This window comes from Myotis lucifugus, unplaced genomic scaffold (assembly GCF_000147115.1).
Source record: "Myotis lucifugus unplaced genomic scaffold, Myoluc2.0 scaffold_22, whole genome shotgun sequence".
Lineage (NCBI taxonomy): Eukaryota > Metazoa > Chordata > Mammalia > Chiroptera > Vespertilionidae > Myotis > Myotis lucifugus.
In genome coordinates, this window is record NW_005871070.1 from 7,917,932 (window position 1) to 7,923,931 (window position 6,000).

A 6,000-nucleotide genomic window follows, 5' to 3' on the forward strand; every position below is an offset into this window, starting at 1 on the left:
TTAAACCATTGGCATTTGCCTAGTCAATCAAACATTATTGGTCTCCAAGTTTATATTAAAATCCAATTAATCTTCCTAGGTATTATAAACAAGAACTCAAATAATCTAAGCATTGCACCTCCAGAGAAATAAAAGGTAATTTTGGTTTTGAATGGCCTACGTGGATTTTTCTGCTAAGAAGCTTTACTTGAATAACTGCTTGCCTCTTTAACTTTGCTACACCAGACACACAGATCTCTAAGAGTGAAAGGTCAATCCTCAGGGATGAAGTAAAGCAGCTAGTTTTCCTGGCTCAGGTAACTAAAGCCTAGCCCTGAGGATTCTTTAGTTAGCTGATAAAAGGGATTAAAAAACAACTCCTTTAATACCACATGAGTTAGGATGTTGATAGGTAGATGAACTTTTTAAATTTTTATCTGAGAGTATGTTTATTAAAGCTAGGGACAGTGAAACAAGGAAGGGCCTAGGATAGAAAAAAAAAACAACAGGAGAGAGACTAGGTGGGACTGCTTTGGCTGTCTAGAAATGTCATCGGAAAGAAGTGAACCAAGTTGGGGGCTGCTGTTAGCTCATTGGAGAATCAGAGAAAAAGGGACCTTGGGGACAGGTTCAGGGGGTTCACCCTGGGATGAGCTACCTCGGCCCATTGCCCCCCTGGTTGCAAATCTCATGGACTTCCTTAGAGTTTAGGAGATGCATGCTGTGGAGGGAAAAGGGGGAAGGGAAAGGCACGCAGGTAGATGAATTTTGGACTTTGATGATATAAGAAGCCCAAGAAAAGGGCTTAAGACTTGTTTAATCTTATATTAACTTCATATTGTCTAGTAATATGATCAAAATCTGGAATATATATTATTTTATATGTTTATATTTATGTCTAGAAAAAGGGCTGTTAACATAAAAACACTGAGGCCTGTAAAGAATTTTTGTGAGTTTATTTGAGCCAAACTGTTGACAATTGCGGGGAAGCAGAACCTCAATGGATTGAGAATGGAGGGTTACATGTATATTTATACATTGCAATCAAAGGAAGAGACTCAGGTGGGTTACATGAAATCCATTGGTGATAGACTAGAGAGGCAGGAGAAAGCAAAGGGGATGGGGATGGGGTGGGAATTAGATAAAAAGTAAAATGATAGACACATACTTAGGTGGGTGCAGGAACAATTAACATGATAACAATGAAGGAATTTGTGGCATCTTTTCTGGTGCCCAGGCACATTAGGTTGGGCCCCAGAGAGTCCAGAAAAAGGGAAGTTACAAGTTACCCAGACATTTCAAGGATATGTTATCATAGGTGCAAAAAGACAGATAGGCTCAGTTAAGGTAAAGGTTGACCTTGTCAGTGAAGATACCAGCCTAGGAGGTGACTACCCACCATAACTGCTTTTAGTTAAATTTTAATTTCAGACCATCCTTTGTGGTTACTTTAGGTCTCTGAGTTTGCAAGACTGTCATGAAGGCCTTCCCTGAGCTTGTCAGGTTCGAAAGTGGCCCCTTTTGTCCACAGGGCCATAAAATGTTATCAAAAGGTAATATTTTGATTAATTATTATTTTTCTTGTTACTCTATCAGAATTTTCCCACTGTTTGTAAGCATTACATTAAAATTTTTTAAATTACAAAGTACCCTCTTTTATTCCCTTTCTTTTAATCTACTTTTCAGAGAAAATCACTTACTAGTTTGATGTATATTCTTTTACACTTCTCAAACTATATAGAGATTTTAATGGGTTTATGATACTACAACTTTCTATTTTAGTTTAAAATATTTGTAATTTTTTGGCCCTGGCAGGATAGATAGCTCAGTTGGTTGGAGTGTCATCCTGATGCACCAAAGTTGTTAGTTTGATCCTTGGTTGGGGCACATACGAGAATCAACCAATGAATGAATAAATAAGTGGAACAACAAATTGATGGTTCTCTCTCTTTCTCTCTCAAATCAATGAATAATAATTTTTTAAAAAATTTATACTTTTTCTAAGTCAGTCTTCTTTTTAACATCTGCCCAAATTAGATTCTGTACGGATTTGTTTATTTTGCTATTGATGGGACATGTAGGCTGTTTCCAATATTTAATAAATACAAAATTATGCAATACACATTCTAGTGTATTCATTTTTCTGCCCTAACACTATCATTTCTATAGGCTTGATTCTTCAAGTCATATTTCTTATCATCAGGAGCTTCTGCAGTAAGACTTTCTGGATTCAAAGCCCACTCTATTGTTTAACAGCTGTGTGACCTTGTTCAGGTCATTTAATCTCTATAGGCTTTGATTTCCCCATCTGTAAGTAGGAGATAATAACATTATCTTCCTTGTAGGTTTGTTAGGAGGATTAAATGAATTGTAATTGTGAAGCACTTAAAAGGCTACCTGCACATGGTAAGCTCTGTATAAGTGTTTGTAGGTTAAAGATATCCTTTCTTTTCATTTTCCCCTAGAATATTACCTCTTTATTATATAACAAAAAATATAGGGACACACTCAAACGATTCTGAGTTTTAAAAAGCTCAAATAGCCCTAGCCGGTTTGGCTCAGTGGATACAGCATCGGCCTGCAGACTTAAGGGTCCCAGATTCGATTCTGGGTAAGGGCACATACCCAGATTGTGGGTTCCATCCCCAGTAGGGGGCGTGCAGGAGGCAGCCGATCCATGATTCTCTCTCATCATTGATGTTTCTATCTCTCTCTCCCTCTCCCTTCCTCTCTGAAATAGAAATATATATATTTTTAAAAAGCTCAAATAATTATAGCAATCTCTCTTTGCATAGATATTAGGTTAAATTATTCCATAATTTAAAATTAAGAAACATTTCTATTAGATTGCCTCAAAAAATAGTATGTCTTCCTATTGCTTCCTATATTCTCCCAGATCTCCCATATATTTTTAAAAAAACATTTTTATGGGACATTTAAACACACACAAAAATATAGATACTAGTATAATGAACTGCCATGTTCCTATGACCCAGATTCAATCATGGCCAATTGTATTTCATCTATACTATACCCATTATTCCCTCAAATTATTTTGAAGCAAATTCTAGTTGTCATATAATTTCATCTGTAAATATGGTAATTTAGAATACTACTCTAAGTGATGAAGACTCTTTTTCAGAAAATAAAACCATTATACAATTATCATAGATAAAAACAATTATCAATAATTCCTTGATAGCATATATCCAGAAGGGAAAACTTCAAATTTATCCAATCATTATATAGGTTTTTTCCACTAATACACACTTTGAAATATGTACTAAGATATCACTCTTAAAAGAAAAAAGAAAAGGAAGATATAATTCTTTACAGAAGTTAGGTTCTTGAAAGTTTTCTGTTGAATACATTTTTGTAAATCAGATCCTACTTTTCTTCTAAATAAGCTTATAAGGTAATTAATATACACCCAAGTATGCTAATAAAGATTAACAATATTTTTACTTATTGGAGAGAATAATTTTCCTTAAGACAAGGGGTACAGATGTTTACAAAGAGTTATAGCAAATTATAGAAGGGTTTTTAACTTTGGAGCAAAAACAATTAACTAGGAACATAAAGCATACAACTTTTACAACTGTTATTTGGTTTTTGTCTTCACTGTCAAGGAATATATGGTGGATCTTGTGAATCTTATAAAAAATTGTCCAAATTCTAGAATTTATTTTTAAATACATCATTTTGAATTTTTAGAAAAGAGTGATTTATAGAAGCATTAATAAGAATTAGACATCTCAAGCTAAACTTACTGTTTTTTTTAATTTTAAAATAAATTTTGAGATATTAAAAACTTGCCAAAAAAATGAAAAGATTTTCTGTATATGTATCCTTCACCAACTTCCCCAAATGTTATTATTGGGATACCATAGTTGAAACATGTGAATTTCTGGAAGGCGTTTGACAAGATTTCCTTTAAAATCTTAGATACAAATATGGTCATTCTATACTGCAAGATTCAATTCTTTTTTTTTTTTTCCTTTTTGATCTTGTGGATGGGTCCCAGTGATGGTGTGTCTATCGAAGATCCTTCAAGGAAGTGGGGTCAACAGGCAGTCTGTTCCCTCTGCTCACCCAAGAGGAGCGCTCTTCACAACGCTATGCCTTTCTACATGGTTTTCCTAAGGTCTGGCCAGCTCCAATTCAACATCTAAGATCTAGTTCACACATCATTTTGGAAGTCTTCTGAGATGCCATCACCTCCTTGACGTTCCCACTGTACCTGACAATATTATGGGGTAAGTACCACCATAGATAGAGGTAGACACAGGCAGTGTATTGCCTTCTGGCCTTCCCCTAGACCAGTGGTTCTCAACCTTCCTAATGCCGTGTCCCTTTAATACAGTTCCTCATGTTGTGGTGACCCCCAACCATACAATTATTTTCATTGCTACTTCATAACTGCAATTTTGCTACTGTTATGAATCATAATGTAAATATCTGATATGCAGGATGTATTTTCATTGTTACAAATTGAACATAATTAAAGCATAGTGATTATTCACAAAAACAATATGTAATTATATATGTGTTTTCTGATGGTCTTAGGCGACCCCTGTGAAAGGGTCATTCGACCCCCAAAGGGGTCCCGACCCACAGGTTGAGAACCACTGCCCTAGACTTTTATAGTTCATTGAAGACGAAGTCTGTGACTTACTCACTGCGCCTGGCACATAGTCATTTTCAATATTTATTATTCTTAAATTTTGACATTTAAGGTAAAATATTAGCTTGTAAACATATCCTAGTTTCTTGGGAGAAACATTTAAGTATGGTCAGTTGCTTTCATCTGGATCTTGTTTTCTTCAAGGCTTTATTCATTTTCTTTAGTGCTCTTGTCCTGGGATCTGATATTTTAATTTAAAATAATATTATTATAATAAAATCACAATAAAAGTCACATCACTTTTTTGATAAGGCTTCCTTTTTTAAAAAAAATATATTTTATTGATTTTTTTTTACAGAGAGGAAGGGAGAGGGATAGAGAGTTAGAAACATCGATGGGAGAGAAACATCAATCAGCTGCCTCCTGCACACCCCCTACTGGGGATGTGCCCGCAACCCAGGTACATGCCCTTGACCGGAATCGAACCTGGGACCTTTCAGTCCGCAGGCCAACGCTCTATCCAACTGAGCCAAACCGGTTTCGGCAAGGCTTCTTTTTTAAAAAAATATTTTTATTGATTCTAGAGAGGAAGGGAGAGGGAGAGAGAGATAGAAACATCAATGATGAGAGAGAATCACTGATCGGCTGCCTCCTGCACGCCCCCCATTGGGGATCTGGCCCACAACCCGGGCGTGTGTCCTTGACTGGAATCGAACCGGGGACCTTCAGTCCGCAGGCTGGAGCTCTACCCACCGAGCCAAACCAGGTAGGGCGATAATGTTTCCTTTTTTTTTTCTTTTACTTTCAACAATAAATATTTAATTAAAAAGGAAAAAATTATCACGGTAAATTTGACCTCATGGGGGGTGGGGGGGCAAGGTTGTATAGTTGTATTAACACATGTATAGACCCATTTAAACACCACCGCTGGAGAAACAGGGACCATTCCAAAATACTGGTTCTTCAACCTTATGAAGCAGCATCTCTGATTTCTTATAGGAACACGTCTCAAATACTATCATGTAATGTTCATTTTTGTTTAAAAAGATGAAAACGTACAGTGGGAGTGTCTGGGACATGAGTTTATTTCTCTCACACACCGAGGGATTCATTTCCTTATTTTAAAAAGAGATAGCTAATAGTCACATTTCCGATTAATCACGTCCTAAGTACTTCCAAGTACGTCCTGTACGCAGGCATGTTTTATTTTCAATGCGTGTGCAAGAACACTTTTTCGGGAATAACCCGGGACGGACTTGAGACCAAGCTCCGCGGGAGCGTCAAGAGCACACCCGGCGCTGCTGCTTCCGTGGGGCGCCCACGGGCCGAGTTTATGCTTTATAGGACCTCAAATATTCCTCTGGACAATTGAGGTACACTACGCATTACTCCGCAAG

The 6,000-nt window shown here is 36.7% G+C and overlaps 1 protein-coding gene across 1 annotated transcript in view; it reads left to right on the plus strand.

Moving 5' to 3' along the window:
- Positions 1 to 6,000, plus strand: part of LOC111825342 (40S ribosomal protein S10-1-like) — a 32,339-nt gene that overhangs the window by 23,986 nt on the left and 2,353 nt on the right. The gene's annotated exons all lie outside the window — the stretch shown is intronic.